General features: G+C 38.3%; 1 long non-coding RNA gene across 1 annotated transcript in view; it reads left to right on the top strand.

Moving 5' to 3' along the window:
- LOC134477595 (uncharacterized) overlaps positions 1-17,697 on the top strand; it is a 65,467-nt gene extending 47,770 nt beyond the window's left edge. Inside the window, exons 2-4 of the long non-coding RNA XR_010049605.1 lie at positions 6,248-6,297; positions 8,348-8,598; positions 16,949-17,697. This is a non-coding gene — a long non-coding RNA (uncharacterized LOC134477595). The remainder of the gene's footprint in view (positions 1-6,247; positions 6,298-8,347; positions 8,599-16,948) is intronic.
- Positions 17,698-22,795: the final 5,098 nt, after the last annotated feature.

Genomic DNA, 22,795 nt, shown 5'->3' with positions numbered 1-22,795 from the left:
ACACACACACACACACAATCACTCTGCAGAAGGTCTATAGCCTCCTACTCTTAGGAGTAATGTTGACTTATTTAATGCATGAATGAATTATACAGACATTTAGAAAAATCAGAGTTGCCACCCTTTCCAAAAACAAACCTAAATGTATGCTTCCTACTATTAAACTTTATGAAAAGACTTTTGCTCTTTAGAGTTCTTATTTTTACAAAAATTAAAAATTTTCAGCTAGCCTGGTGTGTCCACAGATTCACCTTAACTATGTGAACTTGACTACTACTTAAAAATATTTCTGAGGTTGCAGTTTCTAAAGATTTTTAAAATCTAGTTTCTTTAAAGTATTATTTCAGCTTTATTTTTCCTGAATTTGTGGTATTTATAAACATGTAATCTTTCTAATCCATGAGAGTCAAACTTCTTTTATGGATGTTTTAATCTAGTTTATTAGTGTATCCTCTTGGGGTGAGAAAACATTTTACATTCCCACAATGAGAAATAATACGTTTTTACCATTATACAGGAACAGGAAATTCTTATAGTTTCAGTTTTAAAGTTAAAACTGAACAGAGCAATGCATAAACTGCGTTGTAAGATTTGTACTTGGTCCCAGTGGGCACACAGCTCTTAATTGATTTGAGCTCAAAACTGAGAATGAAGCACACACAAAGAGGACTTCAAGTCAGATTCTTTCCTTTCACTGAGCAGAAAATAAATCATCAGTACCACCCAAGACAAAATGACGTGTAGCCAATGTACAAGGAGAAGCAAAGACAAATACCCCATATCAGAAATTATTTAAAAACAACTCTAGATCTGAGTGGGGTATTCAGCAAGGAAAATTCATTGGTGTTTAAAACGTAGGTATGGAACCAAGAAGAGATGATTCTGCGATTGAACAGCCTGTGACGAACTCACTCAAGTTTAGCTGGCTCGGTCAAGTTAGTCCACTTAGGAATTTGGGTGCGACAATTATTAAAGCATTGTTTTCAAGAAGTTAAAAACATGTTCCTCCTATAAATACCAATACATATATTGAAGAACTTATTTAATTCTTTAGAGAACCAGTAAAATGGTAAGACCAGATCAAAGTGCATTTATAGAAAATTCAGTAAAAATTTATTGGTAAAAATTTTCTGAATGTAAATCAGAACTGACACCCTACAGGACACAGAAGGTATTCGTGGTCTTTACCTGGTGCACAAAACTCAGCTGTGTCTTTTGCAAGACAACATTGCACAGCACAGTAGACCAGATAGAACAGATAGAAGTTACATTGTGTGATGGTCTTTCAGTCCAGACCAAGCTGGTCCAAGCAACATAAACTGATGGGGCCCATAACTTTGGCTCAGGAGAGCATTTGCTGAAATTATTACCTGAATTTCAAGAAACACGTAAGGAACCGTTAAAGATTAGGCAGTATAAGGGCAAAAAGCAGGGATAGGCTGGTAACTGCCTGAAACCTCACTGTACGAGCAGTAACGACTCTTCTTTTGTTCAACTGACGGACTGTTTCACTGGCTTACGGAAAATTCACAGGAGGAAAAGCAAATCTATGTGGATCAAAGGAGAGCAATATAGGTTATGTTCTAAAATGGGATTCTGATAGATGCTTCTCAAAGGCTATCAATAGAGAGTTCTACTAATGGGATATTTTGTCTTAATCCTGTACATCTTTAGGTTATATCTGTTATTTCCAGAAACAATAGCAAATTTCTCCTAGTTTTGAATGTGGTTCTTCAAATATTTTGCCTATTCAAATTATTATCAGACATCATACTGTACTTTTCATCAAACATAAAACCCTTGTAAACTACATTTGCATCTCTGGTTCTTTTTGTAATAGAAAAATGGTATTTCATAACTTTTAGGGTCTAAGTATTTTATGAACTCCAGACCAAAATGCTCTGTTTAGTTTCTTGCTATTTTAATTATCAATATATTGATCTGCATCATCACACTAGGACATGTGAGGGGGGAGATTTATATAATCAAGTAGGCTACAATTGGAACAAAAACGCTGAGAAAAATGATTTTAGGTAAATTTCTAACTTTTGGAGGGCAGGAATTAAAAAATTAAAATGTCAGTCAGATGTGGTATTCTCTTTTTTTCTTCCTTCCTTCATTCCTTTCTTCCTTCCTTTCTCCCTTTCTTCCTTTTTTCCTTTCTCTGAAAGTCACAAAGTTTATTGGGCAGAGTTGAAAGAATCTTGTGCCCTCAAGAGAGAGGGCGTAATTGCATAGGATATGATATTTCCCATTCTTCTTTTCCTGGGGACAGTAATAGGGCATAATTGGGGGTGCTAAATCTTAGGTCTGATACCAAGCGCAGTTGCAACTTGCACACTCAGCAAATACAGTAACAGTGAGTTGGAAGTTGGAGCAATGTGTAGGTATACTCAGTCTGGATGAGCTAGAACTTGTGAAAAGACTCATAAATACTGGGAGCATAATTTTAACATCTTCTCCTTTATTGAAGAAGTTGTCTATAGTAAATAAGATATAAGTGTAAGTCTTAAACAGGATGGATAGGTGTGATATCAGAGGTCCGGAAGTTATCTTGTTTCCAAAGCTCTCCTATGGATTCCTGAACTGGTATTTTGGTGCTGGGAGACGGGTGCTTATCTGGTAGTCATCTGCTAACAGTAGAATATTTTTGGCTAAAGGACATAGGTAAAATCCAGTAATTATCCAAATAGCAGATAAGTGGAAAGGCCCTGAGCCATGTTACAAGATCCTGGTTATGATGTGACAGTATGGATACATGGTAAAAACAGGAGAGCGATCAGGGTTAGGACCTGGTCCAATGATGCTAACCAGAGCTGGCTGGCACCTTGAACTCCTTGTACAATCCTCCAGTACAAACTAGTTGGCCCTTAAGTGCCAGGGAGACTCTGGACAACCCAGATCCTGTACTCACTGAGACCAAACTTCCCCAAAGGGGTCACCGTTAAGCTATAGTTTGGTAGGATAGTATTTCTGGAGTCTTTTTGCAGATCAGGTCTTGCACAGAGAATATGGAAGAGACATGGGGACTTGGAGCGGCTTACCAGGGACCCAGGTGTGGGGAAAAGAGCTCTGAGCAAGAGCGTTCAGGGATAAAATAGATTCACTTCTATTTCACAAGTTTTCTTGCATTAAGTGTTGGTATTTAAAGCATGCCAGCTACTTCTGCCTGGGGCACTAGGGTAACTGTGGCCAGCCCTATATGCAAGTTCTTATTTATTGATTTTTAGCAGAGAGCTCTTCCCTGGTGTGGCTAAGGAAACAAAGTTCAGCCGCTTCAGAGGACACCTGAAGTATTCAGAAGAGTTTAAAGATGAGTTAAGGCAATTCAGCAAGTAGCACATAAAGCGGCATAGAAATATGAAAAGATTATTACTTGTACTGAGAATTTTGTCATTCATTCACTCAACTAATGCCCGCCGAGAATCTCCTGGGCTTGAACAGTGAATAAGCTCATTCCTGCCCCCAAAGAAACTAATCATAGTCATATCGTTATGCACAAATATCTGCCATTTTTCACTTTTATGCATACAAAACCCCCAATAACCTATTTTACATTCAAATTATAAAATGCATGGCAAAATCTTAGCAACTATTAATGGATTGTGCTGTACATTTTAATTTCTGTTACAGTCAAAACAAATCTTATCAAAATGATACCAAAGAATTGCACATTTAGTAGTTATTTAAGACATCGTACAGAACTGATCCAACACCAGGTGTTGCCAATTTGATTAACTTGGGTCTCTGGTCAGCACTCAGGAAAGCACAGAGGCAATTGTAGAAACTGAAAACCAGCACTCTTTGAGTCCAAGGAAGCTTCTGAGAACAACTGGAGTCTTGCATGAAGGATAATCTTGGGCTACGCATTTGAGCCAATGACATCCCCAGGGGCAAAAATTTTGTAAATCATTCTCAGAAGTGACAGCAGTGTGGTACTCAAAATCACCCCAGTTCTCCCTCATCCTCGAATTGTGGAACCAGGGGAGACAAAGAAAGTGAGCTGTCCCCTTCCGTGGCTTGTCAAATATCCCCTGTGCTATTTTGAGTGGTGAGAAATAAGAACCACATAGGATTGTCTTTTATTCCTGAATTGTTCAGTTATTTCTGACAAGGAGAAAATCTCCCTGTTCATTTGAAACCATGCACATTACAGCCCCATCTTCCCTTACAGCACTTGACTAAAAGCATCACTCATCTGAGGCTATGACCTGTAGAAAGAGAGGAAGTAATGTGGTGGTCTGGTTGTCTTATCTCCTCTAAATGCTGACCTGCTCACCCGGGTGAGCAAGAGGAGCTGTAAAGTATAAACACTTTTATGCTGAGTTTTCCCGAGAATTAAAATCAACATTTGGTCTAAACATTTAGGTTAAAGTTGGGCGTGGTAAAGGATGCCTGTTGATCTCAGCACTTGGGAGGCTGAGGCAATAGAATCATTGCAAATTCAAGATCAGTTTGGGCTCCAAAGTGAGCTCAAGCCCAGCCTGAACTGGATAGCGAGACCCAGCTGTGCTATGGTTATACTCTGGGATGACCAGGAGACGGCTTCATAATGTAAACAGGGCACAGACTTTGTAATCTGGTTTAACCATTTTCATATCCCTGGAACAAAATAACCAAAACCTGCAATTTAAAGAAGGAGAGGTTTATTTTGGCTCATGGATTCAGTCCATGCTTGGCTGGTTCCAAGGCAGAAGCCACATGGAAGAGGGGTATGACAGAAGAAAGCCACGCAAGCCATAACAGAAAGGAAGCAAAGAAAGAGAATACAGGAGCAAGAACACAGCCTTCCAGGTCTCCCCCAGTGACCCGCCTCCAACCAGGCTCCACCTCCTAGCAGCGGTTTCAGTTGCTGAATTCCTCTGATGAATACAGTGCCCCATGACCAACTAGCCAGTGTATGCTGAGACTTTGGACAGTATTTAGATCTAAACTGGTATCAGACAATTCAGGTTTTCAATCTCTCCATGACCATGTTTAATGGCATTGTGATTTTTGTGGTAGGTGATTTTCCAAAACTTTTGTTTCTGTATCTGTGAAGCAGTTCTGAATAACGGCTACACTGTCCATAGGTTAGGTATGGAAAGTTCCTTGTGAAAAGAACACCGCTTTCCTCTGCCACAATCCATCCTTTGCACACCAACCAGGGGCCCTCTGCAACTCTAGCCTGTAGTCTCACTCTACTGTCATGATGAAGGGCTCAGCAGAGGCTGCATGCTTGGAGCAATGTTGGCTTCTCCCACTTTGCCAGTCAGTCTCCAACAGTCACCCAACAGATTACAACTGCATCCTAAAAGCACCTTGTCTTCAGTAATTTTTAGGTCCAGCTTCTTGGCAGTCTCCATCCCCATTCTTTATTCAGTTAATTACTCTTATCCCTGTCCTTTAATTTTCCCGTATCATTCAGTTCTTTTTGTGATCATCCAAAGATCTTAGCCATGGAGTTTGAGGCAAAGTTACCTAAGATCAGGGTTCTGTGTGACTTCACTTAGCAGAACCCCACTGTTGTCCTATAGCCTGTCTGTAGTATGGATAGGAACTAATATTTTGAGGACTGAGCTACAGAGATTTGGAGTTGCACAGTGCTGTGTCTCCTGCTTGCTATGGGAGGCACCAAATTTATCCTCATCACTGCACTCCTCAGTCCCAGCATCCATGTCACACAGGCAGTCACTGGGTGCCTATTTATGAGTGAAAGATACACCGTGGAGTTCATGATAGCTACCATGATAGCTGTATCTTCCTTCCTTTCTTCCTCTGCTCCTCTGCTTTCTTTTACCTGAGTCTCTTCCTTCAAGCTCCTTTTCCAGATTTTGTGGCCTTCTCCCACAAAGTCTTCCTTGGTTACCTTCTGCTTGGAGTCTCTGTGTTAAGTCGCTGTCTGAGGAGATAAAAGTGCTCACCCCTCTTCAGACTGCTTCTGTACTGTGTGAAGAGTACAGAGGCAGTGAGAGGAACTCTGGGGAACCCAGAAGCTTTTCCTTTAAATCCCAGCTCTACAAGCAATGCTCCAGAAAAGAGTTTATTTTTAGTTCTGAAAATGCACAAAACAGGGGTTTACTGGATAGTAGTCGGGGTGGGGTGAATCATGGTGGTGTCTCAGATTTCTGAAACCCCAGGATCACCATGTCTGTTCATCTGCCCTAGCTTGTGTTACTTGCCAGTTCATCCATAGATTGATTTCCTTAGGGGATTTTAAATGGCTTATGAGCATGACCATGATGTAGTCTTCCATTATATTCCCCAGGAGCAGGATACTGACCTGAAATCTGCCCAGCTTCTCAGCTTGATTAACTGGTAAGTTCCTAGCTCTACAAGCAATGCTCCAGAAAAGAGTTTATTTTTAGTACTGAAAATGCACAAAACAGGGGTTTACTGGATAGTACTCGGGGTGGCACTCATCAGAGTGCCTTACAAAATCAAATGTATAAGATACACAAGTGCTTTGCACATGATAGTGATATTTAACAAATAGTGGCTATCATTTTAATAATAATGATAAGACATAGGACTATTTTGATATTAATATTCTTACCATTATTAAATGAAGCACAACTTAAGAAATTCTTACACAGTCTGTGAAACTGAAGGAAGTGTGGTTTACACACTTGGCATAGGGCTAATGTTTCCACATGTAATTTGATGACTGTGGGAAAATCCAGACTTCCTGGCCGCAAGAAACCAACTGAATCATAATTTCTGGGATTAAGGCTCAGAAATTTGCATTGCTAATAAGCTATCATAATTCGCATGCACATTAATGTTCGACAATGAGTGATAACATAAGTACTCAAATAAATATGTGACAATTAACTCAAACAAAACCAGCTCTCTGTGTTTTCAAAATGCATCTTGATCTCTGGCTCTATTATTGGCAGTAGCAGAGTGGCGTTCTGTGCCCCTATCTGAGGTTATTTTAATCAATTATATAATATTTCCCTGGGAGATGAACAGTTTCCTACAGACAAGGCCACATGCATGCCAGACAAGCATGTGCTGGGCTGTGACATCTGCAGATCTAATCAGGTGTTAATTGTTTAAGAACACTTTCTACCTTCTCTCCACATGGTGAAAGGCAGCTTCAAAGGTACATGTACTTGTTCTAGTCAGGACGCCAGCCCTGGGAAAACCCAGATGGGATCTGGGTCCAGAGGGGAGTGATTACATCATCACATTGAATATCAGAGATTAATCCTGAAAAATTTCACAACATATTAGGTAATATTCATTCTTGAAGATATTTCTACCTTGATCATTTCAGGCGATTTAGTTTTCAGTGGATCTTAAGTATATACTTTGCCTTGCATCCGTACAAATCTCATGTAAAGAATAGCTCACTAGATTATTAGTAATACTCTGTTCATGGGAAGAATAGGAAAAAATAAAAGACTGCATAATGGAGAAAAAAATTGCTATTCACAAAGCCATTCTGGACAGAATGGAAATACAAGGAAAAATGTAAACTAAGCCTATTTTCCAGAAAACATTTTAAAAATCATTGCCAGTTTTGCCACATGTCCAGCTTAATTAATAGATTTACATCCTTAAGCAGATTTATTCTTGTGGCGCATTTGAAATCATATAGAGTAAAATACTGGGCAGGATATTTAATTATGTACTACATATTGGGGGTGGGGGAGCTCAGAGTTACATCATAAGACAGAAGTATAGACAAAGAGTTGCACTTTGTAAAAACCATGAACAACTAAATGCATGTTGGTACTCAGCCATACCTTCAGTAAGTATTACAATCGATGCTTGCAATGAATCTATAAAGGGTTAGCAAGGACCCTCTGGGTGCCTTGCACTATAATAAGCACAAAACATATTGAATAGAAAACACTACTGCTTCCACGGGCATTTCAGTCAGCGCAGGAAGCAGGCAGCTCACAGTCAAGACAGGTGGGGGAAGAACAGGAATGGAAATCACAGGCTCCCTGCTGCTGGGGTCCAGCGAAAAGAGACACGCAGTGTGGGGTTCTGAAAAAGTGCTGACCCTTTCTTCTTTCTCAGTTGAGAAATAGAACTCTTATTTCTTGTTTTTTTTTTTTTTTTAACCTGAAAATTTTGTGCCCTGCTTATTGTTTAAAAATCTCATTTGCAACCCCGTCAAGGAAAACCTTTTGTCCCAAATGGCTCTCCATTTTTATCTTAGCCTGTGCAGCCTTGGGCACACAACATTTGAGTAATGGAGAAGATGCTTCCAGCAAGTATTTACTTGAAATGTAGTTATTTCCCAGTTTTAAAACCAGAGGTGCTCATAAAAGCAGTGAGTCACCATCAGCGTTTTTTGCAATTTTTAGGTTTATGAGTGTCTGCAATAGGTAATAGGGACTTTGTTTATAAGTTTTATTTTAGCCTAGGAAAAGCCTGCTGTACTTGGGACAAGCAAGGTTTAAGAAACAAGAGTACCATCCACAGAGAAACTCACCAGCCAGAACTGAGGCATAGAGAAAGAAGTAGCAGAAATCAAGAAGCCATCAGCCAGAACTAAGAAACTTACCAGCCAGAACTGAGGTATAGAGAAAGAAATCAACAAGCCAAAACATGCTCACCTAAACCCAAGAAGCCCCATCAACCTCTCAACAACCAGCTAAGGTGAGTTAGAACCGCTGCACTCCAGAATAACTTTCTATAACATACTCATGTCTCCTTTTTTTTTTTTTTTTTTTTTAATGAAGAGTTGTGCGTATGAATGCACACCTTATGGATGAGGTAGAAACATCTCAGCTCTAGTATTCTAGATTTTAGAATACTAGATTTAGTGTTCTAGTATTCTAAAGCTAAGATAATGGATTCACCTCAATGCAGATATTCTCCTGTTCTCCCAGGTACATTTCTACTTATGCTAGTGATAAGTAGCTTGAGTTTAGTTCTTGAGGGGGTGGCTGGGATTTTTGCTGTTTTGTTGGCTGTTGGTTTTTGTTTGTTTGTTTCTGTTTTGTTGTTTTTGTTTTCCAAAGGGAATCCAGTGAAGAAGCTTCTGACACAATGAACTCAGCTCAGGGTGAACCAACATGTGTTTTCTGGCTTGCACACTTTTCCTCAGTGGGCTGACCAGCTGTGTGGCTCCACCAGCATTCCTGCAATGTTTCATGTTAGACAAGAATGGAGATTTTGAATTTAAACACGAGGAAACCAAATTTTAGAATGTTTCAACATATAATTACCTAAGTAACAAGTTCTACTTTTATGAGAGATAGCGGAAAAGAGAGCTTAGAGATTAAATGGCTTGCTGAAGACTTACTAACTAAAGGAGGCTGTGACCTAGGCTGACCCTTCAGCAGGCTGATCAGGGTCCTTCTTTGCAAGAATGAGGACATTGGCTTGTGTTTTGTTGTCTACTTTTAGCTTTTGCTATATTGTTTCATTTTTCCCCACTAAAATTCCATTAACACATTTTAGTCTTCTGGATCTCAATTTGTGTGATTTCCGGCCTCTTGTCTCTATTCAGGGTTGAAGAGCTGGAAACCTCTGGGAGGTCAGAGGAAGAAACTGCTGACACACACCTCCCCCAGCTCTCAGAGCACAGAGTCGGATTACCCCACACACAGGCCATAGATGTCAGCTTGCCTACATTTTACAGAGATGTAAAGGCAGCAAGAGGCTGTTTGGGCATTTCTTAATCTATTTTTTACAAAGTAATTATCATAATATTAATCTTTTAGCACTAGGAATCTGACAGTTTTATTTACCCTTCAGGAGAGGTCTCAGAAGATTCCCTTTTGTATACTGATGGGAAATATACTTGGAGTGATGTAGCAAAGTGAACACATTTACAATTTAAAAAAGAGAAGAAAAAGACTAAATAATGAGGCTAGTCTCTTCTTTCAGGGCCTTCTCGTTTCCCTTAATGGCATTACCTTCATCCAGGAAGCAGTGTCTGTTTTCAGAACTGATATTTCAGACCTGCTAGCGTGTACAGAAATGCAATTCTGAAGCAAAAGGAGGAACCTTGAGGTGGGAGGAATCTGGTTGTGGTAGTGAATTATAAAATTATTGGGTATGCATGTTTGTTTACAATTCTGTGATGGCCTCAACACACTATTGCACACTAATCTTTCAATCTTGTTCTGTAGTGAGTAGTAAGATACAGCGAGGGATCGGAGGAGGATTTGTATAGCATACATTAGGATCACTAAAATAAATTTATTACTAAAACAGTGAAGCAGGTCCCACAGGTATATAGAGACATTTAGTGATATATTTACTTTCTGCCTCTGGGGACTTAGCAGTCAGCCAAAGCCTGAATGGTTTCAATGCCTTGACTTTAGTATATAGACTTTCTTTTAATAACTTCTCTATTCTGTAGATTTAATTTTTTTGGATTTAAAAAAATTCCATTTCCTCCCTTTTCAAAGTAAACATATTGAGATCTTTTAAATGGGATGCCAGTCTAGTTTCATAAATCTGAGATGGTTGGGAGTTGTTCAGAGGCATTGCTTCTGTTTTATAAACAATGTATTATTCCAGAAAAATTAGATTCAGGAAAGACCCCTGTATGTGACGTCAAGATCAGGGTATCAGCAGGTCTGTTTCTAAGATGGCATGTGCTGCAGAGAAGAATTTTGTGCTTTCAAATGGCAGAAAAACCAGCATACTCCTGCAAGCCTATTTCCTTTAGTGGCTTAATCCATTTCTGAGCATGGAGCCATCGTGACTTAATGAACCCCGAGGTCCTCATCACCCAACACTGTTGCCCTGGGCGATGTCTTCAACACAGGAATTTCAGAGAGAACCAACCATAGCAGTCCAGTTGCTACAGACATAGTCACCGACAGTTTGCTGACCGTGGCCAGGGCACTTGCTGAGTAGTTCACTTAATATCCCTAACTTAAAATCTAATCTGCATAGTATATGCTGTATTTTTCACTTTCAGAATGATCGAACTGGTAGTTAAACTGTGCATCCAAGAAATGAGTTAGATAGCCAAGGGTTATAATGACTAACAAAAGGTGAAACCAGCACTTGACCCCACATTTGTCTGATCCAAAAGATATGTGCACCATGGCCTGATGTGTATATGAAGAGCCTTATAGGAAGGGAAATAAGAACCTTGTGTGTGTGCATCAACACACTATTTTCCTTAGTGTGATTAGACCAAAGCAAAACCTTTACACCAATCTATAAAGTACATTTTATCCATCGATCTATACATATGAACATAGGTATGTATGTATGTATCTAGCTAGCTGCCTTTCTGCCATCTGTCTGTTCACTTTAAATCACAGTGAGAGATCAACTAGAAACTGCTCTCAGAACGTTTCTTTCTCCAAGTAAGAAACCAGCCCTCAAGTCATGGGCATGCTCGTAGCTATGAGTGATGAACTCTTATGTCGTGAGTGCCATAAGAATCACTGCCCCTTGAGTGGGGCTGCCTGGAAACTGTGACAGGAGAGCAGACACAGGCTTCTGCCATCAGAGCTGGGCTGCGAGGCTGCTCTGAAATCCACCCCAGAATACACCAGAGTTACAATAGTATGCATCAGCCTGATGGTTTAATTGTTAAATTTGAAGCTTAATTTGTCCTGCTTGGATAAAATCCAATTCCACGGAAGCATATGCATCAGTTGATCAATGAGGGACAAATACAGAAAGTTAATTGTAAATTAACCTTGAATCCCGATGTGAATCAGAACAATAGATTTCAAATTTGCTCATTCTCTTTCATTATTCAACAGCTAGAAGACCTAGAGAAAGTAACCACTTCTAGAAAATGATTTTTTACCTATCAATGTGGCTAAGTCTAGATATACACAAACTAGCATATATCTTTTTATTCAAAGTTTTTGTATTTTTATGACTGGGTTAAAGCTCCTTAGGACTCAACTTTTGTATTTAATCTTCATAGTGACACTAAAGTGTATTCTTTCCATTTTATGAATAGGGAACAGACACTCTGAACTGATTAATAGCTTTTAGTATGTGACAGGCCCAATCACTGGTTGAACTTCAAAGAAAAATCTGTCTTCTATTCTCGGCCTCACATGGGCTCTCACACACACTGCAAATAAGGAAGGCGTGTTCACACCAGGGCCTAATGTGGTTCAATGACACACAAGAGCCATGCCACACTTGTGGTAAATAAATATACATAAATATCACACGATTTCTCTTATATGAAAAATATGAAATATAAATAAATTAAGCAGCAAAATAAAAGACAGTAAGAAATAGGGGAATAGGTCTTTTGCAAAAAGAAAGGAGACCAAGAGATGGAAAAAGAGGAGAGGGAGGGAGATGGGGATGAACAAAAGAATTAAAATATGTTGTGTGCTGTATGTGTGCCAGCATGATACAATGAGTGTAATTGTTAAGATGTGCAAACATGTACTCATAAAAATAAAATCTAAAAAAAATGGGCATATTCACCATAGAAAAATAAAAGCCCTGCCCCTACGAACAATAAACACTGGCAAGAGAGATGGAACTTTGTTAATGATGAAGATTTAGAGAGCAGCATTTTGTCATTGCTAGAAATGTGGGCTTTAAAAGACAATAGAGTCAGATCAGTTCCAAATGTGCTACTCACTGGCTAGCAAAAATGAGATTGTCCTCAGTTTATTACTTAGAAAATGGTCCTATGATAGTATTATTAATGGATGGAATTAACCTCCCTCACAAAAAAAAAATAATAATAATCTTGGCACAATATAGCAAGGAACTATTAAACACCTAAAGCCATAAAAAGATGGAATGGAGTCGCTCCCAGGATGACTTCCTTATCCCAGAGGAGTTGAAATTGCAGGAAGGACCTGATACAAGAATATCAAGAGTCATAGACATTTAGAGGAAGAGACTGTAGATTAGGTTAGCTCCACAGGTCCCAGAAATTATAATTTCACCAAATAGTACAAATTTGAAAAATGTAATCCTAATGCATTATTTTACCAAGTGACTATATATAGAAATTAGACAAATTTAAAGTGTAATATAACAGTCATTTAATAGAAAGAAAACATGCATATTGAGATTATATAACCTCAGAAATAAACACATTTGCTTAAATTTAACAAATATAGTTTTATAAACATTTTACCACAGTGTTCTTCCTTTTCTAGTTTTCCCTTGAACCAACAACAATTTTGCCAAGTGTGACAGTTGGTCTGGGAACCATCTTCCACGTCGATGGCTTTCAGCATCATTTTAGCATTGAGCTTCTGAAAGCATAAACTATTATAAACCAATCTGCATCACTTCCAATGGTGGCACTTTTGTAAATTTTTAGGAGCAAATAGTTAGAATTTTATTATTATTAACCACAGAAGGGTAATAAACCTGGTATACCTAATACCTCTATTTTTAAAATCATCTGACTCCAAAAGAGTTTGCCGTGGACCATGGTTCATTTTAACATAAGGTCTGGTTTTATGACAGAATAAAGGACTAAACAAAGGTTTCTTAAGGAGGCCAAGGGCTTCTCTATGATTTTCAAATGACTTGGACACTTTCTCAAGGTCCGTGGCAGAAGCCATAACTTTAGTCCTCTTCCCCAAAGAGTATAGCATTCCCAAATCTGCTCAGCAAATTCCATCTGTACATCAGGCCATGCTATGTTTGAAATCCTGTTCCTTGTGAAAGAAGACAGACACTTTAAATTTTTCATGTTATATGTATACAATTAACACCTGGGCAAGTGATTCTTTGTTCAATATACTTATTTTTAAAAAGCAGGAAATGCAATCCAGAGCTAGTAGTGACTTGAACAAGGGGATGGAAAAGGTTTGTAGCCCAGCTATAACTAAACTCCTAATCTTCAGCCCAGTGATCTTTCTCTTTTTTTTTTTTTTATTTTAAGGAGAAAAAAAAACAATAAAAACAATGACACAGAATTTCAAAACAAGATAAATAGTAGATTAACAATGATTAAGATATTTTATACTGTTATCTTCAAAGTAGTTTCTCAGATTACAAAATATAGGCAACAAAAGTTGATCAGACAATGCAATCACAAATCTTTTTCAGTGAACTAATAGACATCCGTGGTATATTTATCTTGTTATCTATTATGTTATATATTATATATAATTTCTTTTCCCTTCTTGCTTTTCTCCTTTCCTCCATCCCAGTTGCTCCTTCCTTTTGAGCAGCATCTTCCCATTTCACAGTATGACCAAGCCACCATGCAGATCTCTGAACTTGTTATATTTTGCCATGTCTTCAGGAAGATGTTGTTTCTGAGAATATCTGAAGTTTCAGAGAGAAATCGATGCGTTTCAGAGTACACAAGTCAAAAGATTAAAAACCTTTGCTGAATTCTGCCCAGTAACTTAATAGTTCTATAATTCAGGAACAAGGGATAATTCCTGAGAGCTTTATTCCCTCATCTGTGAAGTGCATGTGACACACAATAGTATTTCTGGGACAGACATATCGTTTGAATTACTCTGCTTAGATCAAGGCACATGGCCAGTCCACCTATGTTTGTTTTTATTATTGTACATTATATTCTTTCGAGAGTTTCTGAAGCTTAAATTTTAATGACAAATGTCTCACACTACAAAAAGAAGTCCTAAGCCGCACAGTGTACACAGAATTAACATTGTAACTTCAATTCTACACCTTACTGTGACACTTCAGTATGTAGCACACTGCTCGCAGAGGGCGGGCAACTGAAAAAAATGATGACTTTGAGGATAGATGAATAAGTAATGAAGGACAAACCAGCAAATCAAAATCTTACGGCTTTCCATTCCTTTGGTCTCCTTTTGAGAAAAGTAGTTGCCTTGTGACCTGGTAGAAATCAATGCAGTGTCCAGTCAATAGCTGCGGGCTTCCCTTAGCACAGGTGTGCTTCTTCCTTTCACTACATCATATACAACTTGTAGATGCTGCACATTTTCAGGAATCTTTAGTGTTATAAAATAGCCACACCAATTATTTAACTTTTGTGACCATTTTCCAATACAATGAAATACTCTTGCAAAGGCTCTCCTAAGTTGCTGCAGAGTACTCAGTCCTGTAGATATATTATTGATCATTTAGCCAATCTTTTATTGTCAGAATTTTAGGTCATTTTATATGTATTAAAAACATGCTGACCTGGTGCATGGGTTTATTCAGAGAAAAGTGGTTCTGGGATGATTGATATTAATTTATTTTTAAGGCTTTCATTTGAATATTACCAAGTGCCTTCTAGAATACTTTTACAAAACTATGCTTCTACCAGGAAGTTGAGATGGCTCCATAAAACATTTTTAAAGTTAGAAGATTAAGGATGGTGAGCATTATTGAGTGACGCTCTTTTGTCTCATGAGAGATCTAATCATAATATTGGTTTATTGATGTCTGAGAAATCCAATTTTGAGTACTAAAATTTTTCAAAAGTCTTATTCTTTTTATTTTCTCATGATTTTCCCTTCATAATGACTATTCTTGATATTATTCTATGATTAATCCAATCTGCACAAGTGTTTCTTCTGCTAAAAACTACTCTTAATAACCAATGACTATGACATACTATTTTGGAAACATTCATCTCAGACACCCAGATCCCCATCATCTTTAAATTATATTTCAAAAGGACCCACAACACACATGAATGTTTCCTTTCAAATAAAGCATAAAATTTTAAACATAGTACTTCTTATTTACAGGTAGAGGCAAAACAATCTAAGCCATTAAAGGAAAACACTTTCCCTTTCAAACTCCTGCCTACCTCTTAAAACTTTGCAAAATAGACACTTCAAAAATAATAGATACAAAGAACAATTGGTTTGCTCTGTTCTTATGATACCAGTGCTGTGAGTCTTTGAATATAAGGATGTGGCAAGCCCTGTAACTGGCTGCCACCTTATATCTACAGGTAGCAGCTTCTTGCCTAGCCCGTTTGGCCCATTCAGGGATTATGTTGATCAGCCTGCTTTCTGAGCCCATGTGCAGGAGATTTGAATTGCAGCATAACCCTGGCCTTGCCACTGTTGCTAAATTACCTGCTGACATCTCAGAACCCAAGTCCCTCCTCCCCAATACCCTATATATTCGTTACACTTTCTTTGAATAAATGAGACTTGATCAGAATCATGTCTTGTCTTCATTCTTCAAGTCTCTTGTCTCTTCTCATCCCCAATCCCTTTCTAGTGTCTATGTTGACTCACCCGCGGGCTGTGACATAAGAATAGAATAATATTTCATTAATTCTCTAAAAGATTAATCCATGGAGCTGCTATTTGATGTTCCTAATTTCCTCATTAGAACTGGCATGGTGGTACACTCACAGTTATGAAGAGAGAGGAGCAGAGGACTGTGTGTGTCCAATTCGAACTGCTGCTCGGTCCTTGTCTCCTCTCCTCTTCCTCATGGGCCCAAGCAGCTTGGCTTATTTATGTTCTCATTTTTCTTGTTCAATGGCCACCATCTTTCCTCCTTGGAAGATCTAACCATCTGATGCCTAGCTGTAGGCAAGTTCAGAGCACCCAAGATCTCGTGTAATAAGATTCTAGCTTCAAATACACAGACAAAGTGGGAGGAAAAAAATGACCAAAGTGGAGAAGTTACAAAGCTTTACGAAATATTACAAAGGTACTATATTCCCGGTAGTGGTGCTGCAGTTTCTATTCCCTTGTATAAGTTTAACCCTAGATTTCAGAGCGTCTGTCCTCCCTGGCCATGCTGTCTTCAGGTGGGCCTCAAGGTCTCTTACATGGAAGGAATGGATGGCTTTGTTTGGTTTGGTCCATCATTGGCTTAAGCACCTGTATAAGCGCATGTTTTGCCAACACACCACAAAGGGTCTCCTGTTATTAAGCCATCCTTATCTACGTTCCTCATTAAAAATAAATTTCTAATCTGATGCATTCTCTTGGCTGACAATTTATATTTTGATTGCCTTTAAAATGAATAACAAAAAGAATGACATTTTCCATTAAGACAAAATAACATCAGTTGGACCAGAAAAATCTTCCTAAAAGATCATAAGGTGTTTTTTGTCTTTTTCTGGGTGTTCCAGTCTGGTCCGGCTCAATATCTCATCATCAGTGAATCAGAAGTGGAGGCTTAGAACCAGAAGTGATGCGAATCTAGAGGATGGGCTGCAGACAGCGGTTCTAGAGCTGAGCCGGATGGGAGTCCAGAGTCCCTCTGCCTGGAGTGACAGAGGAGCTGTTGGCATGATTTGCAACACATGCGCAACTCCACAGCAGCTGGAAGATCCTCTGATGGTTAACTCGGAGAGCAGCGTTGCCACAACAGGGAAAGTGAGGAGGAATCAGGTGAGAAATTGCACTATTAAAGATGCTGGGGAGAGAAAGGTGACTCTTGGAAGCTCATTCTTTGAAACATGCAGGAAAGGAATAAAAACAGCTGTTTTCCTTAGAGAACATTATTCATCAGATATATCCGATCAAGAATTTGAAGATTGCTAAGTGACCTTCTAAAATGTTTGAATCGGAAGACAGTACTGATGAGGAAGTACCAATTCATGAATCAGGAAACCTGAAGATGATTTTTCAGAATTATTGGAGGATGACTTTCATTCTAAGAATGAAGATTTCACATCATCCAGAACATTTGTTGACGTTAATTTGGAAAATCCAATGCCAACTCTTTCTGGGTTTCCATTTTCCAACACACCTAGTGTAAATTTGTCATTTACACAGTGATACAGAAATATTACATTACTTTACATTACTCTGCAATTCTAAAATAATGGAGTTGATTACAATGGAAACTAACCAATATTTAAATCAAACAAACCCGCCTGGAATTTTAGGGAAATCTTCAAACTGGAAGGACTGAACCCAACATAAGATGCAGAAATGTTTATTTATTTATCCTCTACATAGTCTTCAAGAAATTATACGTCAGCAAATATGTGAGTGATGTGGGTCTAAGGAAATTACATTGAAACACCATGTTTTTTTTTTTTTTTAGTAAAGTGTGTCCTAAATGTTTTGTTGTATTGAAATTTCTATTCATTTTCTAGTTAATTTTATTTTTGACACTAGTCCTCACCTAAATCTTCAACTAAGTTATGTCTAATTGTTGAACATCTCAATAAGTTTTCTACTGCATTTACGCTTGCAAGAAATATCACAATTGATGGAAATCAAATGCTGTACAAGTACTGATGGGATGGATTCAGTTTACACCCCTAAAAAAGAGCTACCTTTGGTATCAAAACTTACATGCTTTGTGAATTCAAATCTCAGTACCTGGGCCTTTAATAATTTACATTGCAAAGGGAATGGTACTTGATAATAACTATAAAGATCATTCCATGGTTCATGAATTATTTTGACACAGGTAAAACCACCTTTGAACATGGAACGTTGACTTATTACGGTCAATTTTTATACTTTTCTGGAACTCTGACATTTTTTTTTACAACTCAAGACATATATTTGTTACACTGAGACTGAAAAGGAAGGAAGTGCCAAAAGATTTGCAAAAGAAAAAACTGAAATAAGGAGAAATACTAGCAGATCAGAGAGGAAAAGGCTGTGTAATGCAATGAAAAGATGTTTCCTTGTAGTCAGTTTCTGCTAATACAAAAGTGATAAGACTTGAGAGAAGTAAAATTTTGAAAATTCTAATAGTGGTCAAGATTATAATAACTCTGAGTGCTGTTAACAGAGGGGAACGATGTCTAGTGAGTTACTCCCTAACGAAAAAACAAGGGAAATTAGAAAAAAATTACACACCTTCTGGGCCAAACAATATGGAAACAGGGACATTCTCAAAATCATTTACTGTTTAGATTAGGTCTAACAGACCAAATAATTGAAAAATATGTCATCATGAAACACCACCCAGAGTCCATCATCCAGTCCACCATTATATTCAGTGGGTAAGATGTTTTATTGAAATTTTACCTTCCACAAGAAAACAGGAAAGGACGACACAACAGTGTGAAGAGTGTTCAAAGAAAGACAACACGAAAGGAATCTGGAAACAGGCTAGATACTGTCACCCAGATTGCAATGTCGCACTGTGCACTGAATGTGTTAAGATGTACCATACACAGAAATTGCAGGATAAATTTGATAAAACTGTCTTTATATTTCCCGTTCCATTAAAATTAACGCAAAAATGCAAAGAAAAAATCGTAGAGGGAGAAAATAGTGCAATACTTAATGATGAAAGACAGGTCCTTTAAATTGGAGACACACTGTGAAATGATGACGAATTCTGTTAAGGTGAATGTCAGTCCAAGGGTCAAGGAGAGAGCTCAATGTAATTCTGCATAGAAAATGCCCACTTAGAAGGATTGAGTCTGTTTCTCCTGTACTCACCCTTTAATAACTTTAGCTCTGACTGAAGTTAGCTGGCTCTTACAAGCTCCCACGTACACAGCTGTCTGTTATCATCAAAGTGGAATAATCATGAAACCAGAGACTTCTCAATGCCTCCACCTCTAGTTCTTCTCTTTCTCATAGAACTCACTTTTTCATAACTTGTGTTCTATTCTATTTGGCTACAGAAGTCTGTGTCTTCAGTTAAGACTGGAAGATAAAATGTGTTATTAGGAGGCACTAAAGTCCTTTCTCCCATGGATTACAGGTAGCTAATGGGCAAACAGATAAATGAGAAGCATCAGGGCCATTTTCTTAGAAAGTTCACCTAATTATTCATGATAATCAACTTCAGTCTAAAGGGAGTAAAGATTCCTATTTCTTATACCTCACCTAATTTTCTCCAGTTAATGAGTCAGAACAAACTGGCCATCAAAGAAAACATTAAAGACCCAACCTACTGAAAATTTACATCATTGAGGGAACTCAGCTGTGCTTATTGCATGAATGCAAAGGCTGACATCTAGTGCCCTTTCACTCAGGTGTCTCAGAATGACCTGCTCGATGTTGTGCATGTAGTTCTGGAGCTCCACTTGGCCTGTGTCAAGCACAAAGTCCCATCTTTAGGTAATGCTGGATTTAGACATCAATGGAGTTCACTAAAATGCTGCTATCTTTTGGGGGAACACAGCATTCTTGCATTAGTGTCTCTTACTATTAATCTTTGAAAACTATCACCATTAGACATAAAGACCTCACTCTGTGTGACACATTTTAAGGAAGGAGCAAAAACTGTCACCTGACAAGGAAGGGAGAGCCGTGATGGTAGTGCCACACAGTGCCATGGAAGTTTTCTGCACAGCTGGAAAAGGTACTGTTATGGCTGTGTCTGGGTGTTCCCCCCAAAGCCTCAAGCAGGCATGGAGGCATCTGAGCCCAGCATTTGTGATTGGTTGGTTGTCTAGCGCTGGGATTGATTGGCAGTATAAGTGCTGCACCCCACAGGGGCAGGAGCCAGCATACAATAGGAGGAGGGAAGGTGTGCTTTTGCCCTTTTGCCCTTTTGCTCTTGTGGCTTCTGGTAGCTGTCACAGTGTTGAACTGTTGTCCCAGTGCCATGCCGCCCTGCCTTGGAGCCAGCTGCATATGGACTGAAACGTCCAAAAAGTTGAGCTAAATAAACCTTTCCTACCTTATTTTGGGCATCAAGTATTTTGTCTCAGCAAAAGAAAAGTAAACAAGAGAGATATGGTAGGTAGATTTGAAGAGACTCAGGAAAGATGATTTAAATTGCTGGATGTACCACTAAAAATAAAAGGGGAGTTCAGATAACTGCAAACATTGGAAGCCTCTGTCACATAACATTTACGTTCAAAGGAGAATCAGCAGTTATAGAAGGCAGCAGGTTTTCTTTTTTATTAAAATGTCTACGTTTTAAGAAAGGAGATATTTTGTACTGAAAAGAGAGCTTGCTAGAGCCTTTTGCTATAGAAGACTGTCTGTTTTCCATCTTTTGCTGCTGGTACTCTTATTGAAATTACTTGACTGTGTATGCTTGGGTTTATTTCTCAGTCCTTTGCCTTATTCCTATGTTTCTGGTCTTACTATGGTTCTATGATATTTCCATTACTATTATTTTGCAATATAACTGTAAATAAGGTAAAATATGAACTTTTTTGAATTTTCTGGCTACTCAGTGTCATTGGTATTTGCACATGATTATTTGCTTTCTTTTCTCTTTTTTGGGGAAAGGTGCCACTGAAATTTTGATAAGGATTCCATGTACTATGCTGTGAAAGATGAAAAATTATCTATTTTTTATTTTGTTTATTTTTTATTTTTTCATATGTGGGGGATAGATTTTTTTGTAAAGGGATAGAAACTGATGGAGGGAGAGGGAAATAAAGAAAGTGGATGAAGTAAAGTTAATATGTATTATGCATCAACTCCCTTTAATGAATGTAATCTGCAGACATATAGTTATAAAAATTAAAATAAAAATAAATATGAAAACAAGCAATTATTTAGGATAAGCCTACAGATACAATATACATAAAGAGTACGTCTAATCATTGTGTACTGAAAATTTGAGAGAAGATTTTAGGTGCCCTTCCAAACACACATTTGCACATGTGCACACACACACACACACACACACACACACACGCACACACACCTGTAATTTCAAAGATGACATAAAGCTCAATGTTTTAATAGTAGTAGGGGCTGGAGATTTAGCTCAGCGGCATAAATACCTGCCTTGCAAGCAGGCGGTCATGAGTTCAATCCCCGGTACTGATAAAAACGGAAAAGACAACAACAAAAAAGTAATAATTACTCCTCTATGCATATTTACACCAAAGCATCATGTTGTATACCTCAGATAGATACAATTTACAAAGAGAGGAAAAAGTGCTACATTTCTGCAAAATTATTTTTAGCTTTTTTCAAAGATAACAAGAAAGAAGTAGAGAAACACATTTTCATCAGAATTTGAGTAATGACTGCTTTGTCTCTGTTAGTAAAGTATACCTCATAGGTCATTGTAAACTTTCAGTACATGTTGCTAAAATGTAACAGTCAGAAGTAAATGATATAGTCATGTCTTATTTTTTTGTTTTAAAAAGCAAAACAGAAAAAAGGATCAAAATGATACAGAATTTCAAAACAAAAATAGGAAATTAACACTAAATATATTACATATTGTTACCTTAGAATAGTTTATGTTACAAGATCCAGGCATAAAAATGATCAGTCAGTCAATGACAGCCCAAACCATTCTTTTTGATGAACTAACAGAGACTAGTAGTATATTTATCTATCTTGCACACAGGTAATCTTTTCCCCACTTTCTTTTCTCTTTTCCCCTATCCCAGTTGTACTTACCTTTTTAGTACTTTCTTTGCCTGTCATAATCACAGTATCGATTGTACATTTTGGATCTAATAGTTTTAGATCAAGTCTTGTTTTATGTGAAACACTCACAACAGTCCTCAGCTTCAAGTCTTCAGATTTGTGTGTGAGCTGCTATTTGGTGGAAGCGGCTCTCGTGCAGCATTTTACCCATTACAGATGGTGCAATTTCTCCCACAATGACTATTTCAGGCCCCACACTAGGAAGTGAGGACCGAAGAGATCATTTGGCAAATGCCTGACACAATGTCTTTCACTGCCAGCCTGGAGGAAGCTGGCAATCACACCTGAAAATGTGCCTCTTCACCCTCAGAGCTCAGGTCTTCTCTATAGAAAAGGCCTGTGAGGGACACAGCTGATGGCCACAGCAGCTGGAGTCAGCCATCCAAATGAGTATGTGTGGCCTTCGACCAACTCTATAAACATCTGATGCTTTCGGACAGGGCAGGCATATTTTGATTTGACAGACTCCCCTCTCTATTTTCTTGTGCTTGGTCTGTTACACATATTTTAGGAAGGGAATTTCAGTTTGTCACACATAGACGTCTTCGGAAGCCTGAGCCAGCTAAGAGTCTGTCCCTCTCGTTTACCCTCACCCTGCCCGCCTTTGTGTTATGCTAGTCTAAGCTCGCCTCATTTCCCTTCTTCAT

The sequence above is a fragment of the Cavia porcellus genome, unplaced genomic scaffold (genome assembly GCF_034190915.1).
Source record: "Cavia porcellus strain 051 isolate PalLab524CR breed Dunkin Hartley unplaced genomic scaffold, mCavPor4.1 scaffold_9, whole genome shotgun sequence".
NCBI classification, from domain to species: domain Eukaryota; kingdom Metazoa; phylum Chordata; class Mammalia; order Rodentia; family Caviidae; genus Cavia; species Cavia porcellus.
Note: the sequence above shows the minus strand (reverse complement) of the source record. Positions and strands in the feature narration are given on the sequence as shown.